Consider the following 10,501-nt stretch of genomic DNA (forward strand, 5'->3'; position numbering starts at 1 on the left):
CGACAGCTTCTCATTCTCAAGATTTGGTTCCTCGGATGCAATTCGGTCTAGCACATCAGCCTTTGCATCTTCTTCATTCGATTCCCAAAATGGTGTTCCAGTAAGCAACTCATAGAACGTACAGCCAACAGCCCAAATATCAACTTCTTATCCATACTCGTGGTGGAGCACTGATTCTGGTGCCATGTACCTTCTCGTTCCCCTCAACCCGTGAATTCCATTCCAGCTCTGTTCCAAATTCAGAGCAAGTATGAAATCAGCAATTTTGGAAACTTCATCATTGCCCACAAGAAGAATATTGTGAGGCTTTATATCACAGTGAATGATCCCTCGACCGTGAACTTGACTGAGCCCCAAACAGGGGTGGAGGCACATGGTGACACCGCTTGGCCGGAAATATTTTTTATTTAAATATACAAAAATAATATGTCGAATCAAAACATACATTGGTTATATATAAATAAAATGACACTGCTCGATAAAAGTGCATCCGTCAGCCCTAATGACTTTTTAAAAAAAATAGCCTTTGTTCAGAAAATTCTTGAAGTCAAGTTTTGATCATTTGACGCCTACTCAAAAATAAAGTTTCTAAACCAAGTAAACCAACATCCATCAAATTCATATTCTTTGTCAAAAATAAGTTATTGCCTTTGATGAGCTTATGAGTGGTTGTTTTATGACTTGTATAGAAAAAAAATAGTAATATTTTCAATGAGTATATTATAGATACGTTTCAAAAATAGAAGCACATCGAGGAGAGCTGTAATTTTATACTTGAATTGTGTTTTCTAAATGAGGATGTCATTATAGTGATTTATAAGTTATTGTCTTTGCTGAGCTTCTGAGTAGTTATTTTGTGACTTGTAAAAAAAAAGTATTTAGTAATATTAGTAATGAGTTTATTATGGATACGTTTCAAAAAATAGAAACTCATCGAGAAGAGTTGTAGTTTAACACCTTAATTGTATTTTTTTAAATTACGTTGTTGTTATAGTGACTTATTCATTTGTTCACTTCAGAAGTGGCTCAAGGGGGGAGACTAGTGAAGCCTTCACTTTAGGCCCCTAAAAGTAGTTTGTAGAAATATAAAAAAGTAAACAATAAAAAGAAAAGCTGTCTACTTTTATTGTAAAAATATTTTAGAATTTTGCATTAGACTTCTCACATCTTCATATTAGTAAATAAATTTTATACAATAATATCCCACATATTGTATTGCTAATGCATGGTTAACATCTTATTAACTTGAATTAATACTTACTAAAATAAATTATAGCAATAATATTATTAAGTGAAATTAAAGACTTTATGTTGTTAAGGATATACACTATAAACAAAAGTATGAAAAAACGTATAGGCCTCTTATTAAAAGTACCCTTTTTTAAAAAATTAAAATTCTTTAAATATCGACACTGCTTGCAAAAAATTCTGCGTACGCCACTGGCCCCAAAAGTGCATTCTTTGCGTGCTTTCGAACTTCAAACTCTGGTAGCCCTTTCCCTGAATAATTGTTTTTAAGGCAATCTGCTAGGCTCCCACGCAGGCATACTCCAGCAATAAATTGTAAAGGACTAACTGATCTTCTTCAATCATACTAACTCCAAAGCAGTGGATCACATAAGGAGAATTTTGAAACAGTTGTAGGAATTCCCTTCCATCTTGAAGAGACTGAGAATGACTTAACATGCAAGATTTTATGGCAATGAGAGATGGAAGATGAACATCGTCAAGTGTTTGATCATCATGGAAGTTGGAAGTAGTAGTCGATGCTAAAGAAACAAAACCAAAACATCCTTTACCCAGTGTTCTTCCTCTCTTCCACAACACTTCAGCCATTACAACAGTTTCACCAAATTTCTATTAGGGTTCTTACTTTGTAAACAAGAGAATGAGTGAAGCAGAATGTATAGCAACAATAGGGATTCAGGTTTATATATAAGCGTAAATATGGAAACTATGTATGATATTTTTTTGTTTTTGTTTCCTACGCGGTCTAGGATTTAAAATTAGGAAAGTTTCCAAGTTCTCTCCCCTCTAGTTAATACAATTAACGGTGATATATAGTACTCATCCTTTTAGGTTTTAAAAAGAAACATTCACTAGTATTTTTTATGTAGAAAATAATTCATAAACTAAATACAACATAACAGTAAAAAAAGTATATCGAAATTTATAAGATTTGGAGATTTAAATTATAAAATATTGTACTTTCCTTTTGTTGAATAAATAATTATTTTAATATCTCAAAAAGAATTATTATTTTTTAATGCCTCCATTTATAATTTCATCAGGCAATTGAGACAAATTTGGAGTGCTTTAATAGCATTCAATATGAATAAATTTTGTTCAGTTACCTAACATCTTTTTCAATAGTTGACTAAGTCTTTAATCTTGAAACAATTATTTTAATGGCCTTAATGGCTTTTATAGCAATATAATGCAGATATGTTTTCAGATGATCCGTGGACAAGTTCTTTGCCTATATATATACTTTCATGTGCTCATTTCTCGATGGTGAAATAAGCTAAGAGTCAAACTCTTTTTACTACTTATTTTCTTTTCTTTGGGTTATCTACTTTTGTGAAGTCTTTGTTAGATTCTGGCTCCTAGTTTATATTAGAAGAGCTTGTTGAATCCTGGGGAATACACCCATACCGGGTGAAATATCCTTAAGGACAGTGCCATTGGCATGCCTCAAGCTACGAAGAATTCTCTACAATTGTTCGTGATCAAGTATTTTTTTCTCAAGCTTAGAAGAAGTTTCTACAAGTGTTCGTGATGAAGAGAAGTCCCTACAAGTGTTCGTGATGAAGTATTTTCCGTAAAATTTCCAACAATCTTAAGGATATTTCTCACTCTATTCTTACGGAAAATTGAAAGAGAATAACTTAGTACAATCTGTCTAAGTTTCGAGGTATGTTTTTGCTTGTCTTTGGAATGCGCCTAAGATTATATTTAACTTTAGATTTTTTGTTGTTTAGCATATGGGGTATAAAAAATTATTTATTTAAGAAATTTACTTTGGTGTTTGAATATGGAAGATGCCAAAAGAGTTTAGCATAAAGCTTTACAAAATTGAGATTTTTTGTGGCGAAAATTATATTGGCAGATCAAAAATATTATGTACTTTTGGTAAATTTACTTTAGGCTCTGAAAAGTTTTTCCAAATCATTTGGGTAAAATAATAGTTGAATTATGCCGATTTTTATTATTAAATAAATATGATATATTTATGTGCAAGTCAAGCTTTTAGCTTTGTAGCTTTTATATTGAGAAAAGGTTATTTTGGTATGGAAATGAAAATTGACACTAACGAAAGCATTTTATCGTGAGATGGGTGTTTGACAAAGTCGATTTTATGCGTCAAACAATATGGCGTTGAGATTCTGCGAAACTAATTATCGAACCTTTAATGAGATATAAATTATTTTGTGTGTGATGAACCAAGTCAATCATGTCCACCAATATTGAGAAGATTCGGAGAAATGACAATCCCGCTAAGTAAAAAAATACTATTGTCTAAGCGGATGATATAAATTATTGTGGTCATTTTCTCAAGCAAATCTTGTGGCTGATGTGAGAGATTGGGTGTTAAAATTTGGAACTACTAAGCAATTTATGCTAACAAAATTATTTTTGTGTGCTACACCCAAGTTGAAGAAGAATGATTTATCTATGTTGGTGATTCCAGAACTACTCAAGTTCTTAGAATGAAAAAGTTCTTCTTAAACTCACATTTGAAAATTATTAGCCTGAGGTGGTACATTTTCTTAATAGTTGAACCAATTTGATTTTTGTGAGATTATTAGGAAAAGTGAAGATGAAAGTTTCATTTGAATTTGATAAAGTTGTCATAACGTTTTTGTGGGCGATGATTATTGTAAACATGATTTATTTGTGCTTAATAGTTTTAAGTTATAGATGAAAAGGTTAAGATTTTGATTGCTTGACTGATTATGATTTATGGCCTGTTAGACTTGGATATGTTAGTTTCCTCTTATATTAAAAATATGCAAGTTTAAGTTTTTCCTATGTTAGAAAAGAAAAAAGTTGATATCTCAAATGTATATCTAGATTTATAGCTTAATATTATATTAATGAGTCTTAATATGGTAATATTCTATTAGAATTCCAACGTTGCTTTTGAAAACAATAACAAACCATTTATTAGTCTTTGAATTAAATTGTGACTATCATCGTCTTGAATGGCCTTTACATTGTTTTAATAAATAGGTTCGTCAAACTATCATAATATTGGCGATCTAGATGTTTTCAGATATACGTTGCCAAGGAGTCTTACCCATTTTGTTGGATCTTTGCTTTTGGAGTATATAGGATATACCAATAGAAATTCTTTATCTTATCATTGTTATGTTGTGGTGTATAAATTTGTATGTCAGCATACAAAATAGAATACCTTACAAAGATTGGAAAATCCTCTATGAATTTTGGAAATATTATTCCTTTGACTGTAATGTTTGAAAGTGTGGGGGTTGTGTTCTTGCCAAGGTTATGACAAGGATAGAAAAATATTTTACTTTTATACTTATCTTGTGATAATATATTATGATTTTACTTCTTCTCGTGATGCATTATTTTGGAAGAACCCACTGATGATAAAGTGTTATATTACTAAATAGTGAATCAGTATTTGTTGTATAGAGGGGTACAATGATGCTAATGTGCATTTCCAAATCCACTTGTGGTTATTTCTTAACCCTTTGCGGGGGTGTAATGATATGAAAATCAGCTAAATAGAGCATAATGAAATTTGAGTTTGTGCTTTGGAATTGGCTGGTAATGAGGCTAAGATACTTCTTAGTGACTGTTGAGGTTGAAATAAAATCAACGTCTCTATATATTGCGGTTGTCAAGCAGTGTTAGCTGTAGTGAAAAATAAAGTTTCATTGGCAAAACTAGACACATTCGGTTGAGAAATAAAGTGATAAGACAGCTGTTGTGAGATGGAATTATTTACGTAAATAAAGTATGCGAAGTCAGGGGTGAACTTGATCAATTCACGGACTATGCGAAACATCGAGGGGAATGAGATTTTTTTTTTAATCAACGAGAAGATCAACAATGATGGTAACCCAACCTATGTGATTGGAGATCCCATGAATTAGGTTCATATGGGTAATAACAAGTCATTAGTTGATCAAGTGTGCACTATAAAATTATATCTCTTCCTATGATGTGTGAATATAGTGCGATTTAAGGCAAAGTGAGGTGAGAGTTATTAACTCTTAATCCATTACCATATCCTTTATAGGTGGTGTATTGCTCTGCAGAGTACACTTGATGGGTGGACCTATATGAGTGTGGAGTGGTGCCGCTTCTATGAAATTGTGACGGATTTCTAGAGCACTCATGAATACCAGGACACGCGCATGGCCTCTTAGCGCAAAACCGCGATAACGACAAAGATTGTGCGAGTATAATGTGATAGAATGAGACCCTAGGCTTACAAAAGAATTTTTGGTTCATAGAAGTTCTAAACTTCACCAATTATTCTGTAAGTTTAATCTTATTTTATCTAGGTCTGGTTCATAGTCTACGCGACACACGATTCGACGCATTATACTCATATGTGAAGACCCTTGACAAAACTTCTCATTTTATTCTATTCCAAAACTTTTTTATTTCATTCTATTTATTATTATTCTTTTTGAGATAGTGGGGGATTGTTGAATAAATAATTATTTTAATATCTCAAAAAGAATTATTATCTTTTAATGCCTCCATTTATAATTTCATCAGGCAATTGAGACAAATTTGGAGTGCTTTAATAGCATTCAATATGAATAAATTTTGTTCAGTTACCTAACGTCTTTTTCAATAGTTGACTAAGTCTTTAATCTTGAAACAATTATTTTAATGGCCTTAATGGCTTTTATAGCAATATAATGCAGATATGTTTTCAGATGATCCGTGGACAAGTTCTTTGCCTATATATATACTTTCATGTGCTCATTTCTCGATGGTGAAATAACCTAAGAGTCAAACTCTTTTACTACTTATTTTCTTTTTCTTTGGGTTATCTACTTTTGTGAAGTCTTTGTTAGATTAAGCTCCAGTTTATCTTAGAAGAGCTTGTTGAATCCCTGGGGAATACCATACAAGGGTGAAATATCCTTAAGGACAGTGCCATTGGCATGCCTCAAGCTACGAAGAATTCTCTCTACAATTGTTCGTGATCAAGTATTTTTTCTCAAGCTTAGAAGAAGTTTACAAGTGTTCGTGATGAAGAGAAGTCCCTACAAGTGTTCGTGATGAAGTATTTTCCGTAAAATTTCCAACACCTTTAATGCATAAATATTGGACAGTCAAATATGTAACTATACAAGATAAGCAATATTCTAAGCCATAAAATAATAAACGAACAAATAAAGTAATTAGGTAGGAAAAAAATTCAAAAATAGATCCCAACCATTAAAATATATAAGACCACATGGCAGCCTTCTAGGACTGTATAGACGATTGCTTGAGCAAAAACTAATGGAGCAGAGCCGCTCCATCCCTTTTGTGTAGCTATATTTCTTGGTACAATGTGAATTATGAGTTAAAAGTCAAAAAATGTAAAACTAGTAATGCATGTTAGTGATAACTTGGTGTTTTCTGCTACTTAAATTATTTAATTGTGACAATTTGGTTGATCCAAGTATCTTTAGGTTGACATTTGTGATTTTATGGGGTTAAATTTGCAAAATTCAACTTGTAGTATAATTGCAGTAAAATCATCAAACTTAATTTATTAATTGTAAAATCATTTAACTTTCACTTCATTGGTTCAAAGTCATTCTTGCCATTTTCAGGCCAACTCACTGGAAAATTATAATAATTTTAAAATAAGAAGTTCCATGACTCAAATAAATTATTCATATCTAAAATCCGACCCAGAAATAATATTACAGTCCATTTCTGCTCTTTCAAACTGACATTATGCATGCAATGGCAGGACCTCGCAAGCTTTTTAATTACAGTTTGCGACCCCATTTTTTTTCTCCCCAGAAAATACTAATCATAGGCTTAGCAAACACGCACGCGGGGCCTTTTTGTATTTTTAAGACTTTGGGGTTAAGTTTAAAAGTAATTAAAACCTAACAAATTCAGGCTCCAACCAATCTTCACCCGTCTTCTTCCCCCAAAATCGGTTCGTTAATCTTCCCGCTTTCCCCCTTTCTCAAAACAACAGAAAACTGGCTAAGAAAACTTGACCAAAAACCAAACACCTCCCTAGGTAGATTAGCAGTGATTTGAAATTCTTGAATATCCCCTTCTTCAACTGTCCTGGAAAGTTGCGATTTCAAGCTTAGCATCAACTATCTTGAAGAGATATACAAGTATGCAACCTTAATTTATTCTTTTTCTATATTTTCGAATTTCAGTTTGTAATTTTTTTCGTCTAAGTTTCACAGTTTGTATCTTCGATTTTTCATCATAGGCATGACTAGGATGAAAAATGAAAATAATTCAAGTAATGGGACTAATGTATCAGCGGGGGAGTCCGCTAAAAATAACAAGAATAAATCTACGACGACACTTTGTTGACTGACTTTCGTAATAGACCAAAACAGGTTTCTAATAAACAAGTAGAAGAAGAAAAGAATGGTGATGTTCAGGAAGATGAAGATGAGGTAGTTGAAAACAGTGTTGAAGATGAAGGGGAAAAGGATGTACAAAATTATGTTGATGGTGATGAAGAAGAACGAGAAAATTCTTCTGATTGTTAGGAGGAGGAAGAAGAAGAAGAAGAAGAAAACATGGATAATGAGATTGTCATACACGTTCGAAGTTATGAATTGACCACATAAAGGGCTAATAACGCCTGGCCTCCACACGCCAGAGGATATTTAGGGTTAATTTTGATTTAGGAAGTATGAGCTATGATTTCTTTTTCGGGTTGAACTTGAAATTCTGATGAAGAAACAGATTATCAGATGATACTTAAATTATTGTCTAATGACTTTATAGGCTTTCAAACCAAATGTTTATATGTTACAACAGATGTTTTATTTTCCCAATTGCGAGAGTGATAGTTGTGGTTACTGGAGTTTGGACGGAAACAAGTAAAATATCTTAGTTATAAAAAGAATGTGTCTGTGCAGTATACCTCCTCCAGACTAAATAAGTGCCTTTTAAAGTAATATTACACCCCTTAAAAAAATCATTTAATAACACTTGTTATAAGGATTGCTTGACTAAGTTACCCTTTTATATCCTCTCAAATTACCATTTATCCTCAGTACTTTTAGATAATTTATTGGAGCAATGCTAGAGCGGGCGCAAAATAAAGTACTCCGTCCATTTTTCTTATACTTATCCGGTACACATTTTGCACCACCTTAACAAAACATTAATATGTTTTCATTTTACTAAACTATCCTTGCTAATAGTTATCACTGTGTTTCAAAAATCTGAATTTGACTATTGGTACTCCGATAAGTTTGGTAAATGGTTACTTAATGATAAGGGTAAATTTTGAAGAAAAAAACAATTAATTCTCTTTTGATTTGATAAAGTGGGAAAGTAAAAAAAATATATATATATTTTTAGTATAATAAATGGAAATCAAGTTTTTAATGCCTTCTTCATTTTCTGAAGGGACATTTATTTTAGATCAAATTGATTCAGCTAAAATTACACTTATTATTATTTATTTATTTATTTGGCAATTAAAAGAGACTCTATTAATCACTAAGGGCTCGTTTGGTTAGAAAACAAGTTATCCCGGCATAACTAATCCCGGGATTAGTTATTCCGGGATTGTTAATCCACCCTCAATGTGGGATAAAAAAACACTATAATCCCGGGATTAGTTATTCCAAGTTTTTATTTCAACCAAATGTGGGATAAGGCGGCACAAATTTTTTATCCCAGAACTATTTTTGCTTATCCATCATACCAAACGAGCCCTAAGTGCAGGAAAATACAAAGCCAAGGAAGAGAAAATCCTACCAAACAGCCTAAGCTAACCTCTAGCTCCAAAGGAGGAAATCACAAAACCAAACAGCAAGAAATTAGCAATACCAATCATCAGTCTATAGTTACTCCTAACCCGGATACATAGTGCCATTTTGAGTTGGTGGAGCAAAATTTCCAGAGGTTTTTCCTTTTGCTGAAAGATTCGAGCATTTCTTTCTATCCAAATATCATAAACCACAACAGCAATACTAGCTTTGAGCACAGTTTCCCTAGCATTCTTGCCCCTTGACATTTGTTTCACCCATGGCCATTCAGCCTCCCAGTTCAAAATTGTCCTCTTCCAGTTCTGTCATTCAAGCATTTTCCTCCGGATAGTATGAGTGCAAGAACACTCAAAATAAAGATGAGCAGCAGTCTCCGGAACACTTGAGCAAAAGATACAATTGACAATAATAGGGATTCTCCATTTAATGAGAAGATCTTTGGTCCTCAACCAACCATGTAGTTGCAACCAAAGTCTAAAAACTTGTTTAGGTTCAGCAAGATTTTTAATGTAATAGGCTCCAATTTAACACGGTTGGAGAGTAGAAGTGGGAATTCCAATTTTCTTGATACAAGGGGTCCATTGACATCAATAAATGTCAGAAAAAAAAATCAAAAATGTATTTAAAAGGAAACCTTAAACTAGTGCCCTTTTCTTTTCTTTTTTTTTCGCCAAAAAAGAAGCTTAAAATTTGCGGAAATCCTAATATTCCTGAATAACGTTGAACTGGTAATAATATTATATCATCCTTTGCACCTAAATAGCACCTCTAGTGTTTTGCATGAAAATTTTAAAGCCTGACTACGACAATATACGGTCCGATTGGCAATTTCACCATAGTTTAAGGGTGCTTCTATAATGAGAACAATTTATAGTTACATCCATACTGTGTAGACAATTTGTAAATAAAGGGAAGTCTTTTGAGAAAAATACTAAATAAAAATTAATTTGGAAACTATTATAAGTAGGTTTAGTTTGATTTGAATTTTATAGAATAAAGATTTTGTTGGGTTTTGGGGAAAATGGGAAAACAATTTGATCAAACATCTATGAGCCTTTAAGAATGCCTTGTCAATTATATGAGCAACAATCATCAAGTTGAACCACTTTGCACTAATGCACATACATTGCAACAAGAACTTGCTAATGGTTAAGGAGCCTTCTTTCTTTCTTTTATGAACTTCAGGAAGAGTAAGAAAACATAATACTAAGTTAGATCTATTCTCACTTTCCTTTTTTGTTATGAAACTACTCTTTAAGGGCTTAGCGAACTCTCTCTTTGACTCCAAGTGGGATAAAAATATCCTTCTTGTCTGAGCTAACAGGTTCAGTAGTAGACCTGAAAAATGGTAAAGTTATAAGGGGGATGAGCTCAAGGAATGCTGACAATACAGTAATGGTTAAAAAGCTCTTATTCTAAAACCATCAGCATACGAACAAGACTAGTTCAATTACCTCATGAAGTGATCAAAATGTTAATGTACTCGAAACTGCCATTAAATTTAGCCTAGAAGCCTCTGAATTAAAATGATT

General features: G+C 32.6%; 1 long non-coding RNA gene across 1 annotated transcript; it reads right to left on the minus strand.

The window, feature by feature from the left end:
* Positions 1-9,481: 9,481 nt before the first annotated feature.
* LOC132036247 (uncharacterized) lies at positions 9,482-10,501 on the minus strand. Its single transcript, XR_009409541.1, has 2 exons — positions 10,424-10,501; positions 9,482-10,307 (listed from the first exon to the last, which is right to left on the minus strand). It is a non-coding gene; the product is annotated as an uncharacterized LOC132036247 (long non-coding RNA).

Source organism: Lycium ferocissimum, chromosome 11 (genome assembly GCF_029784015.1).
Source record: "Lycium ferocissimum isolate CSIRO_LF1 chromosome 11, AGI_CSIRO_Lferr_CH_V1, whole genome shotgun sequence".
Classification (NCBI taxonomy): Eukaryota; Viridiplantae; Streptophyta; class Magnoliopsida; order Solanales; family Solanaceae; genus Lycium; species Lycium ferocissimum.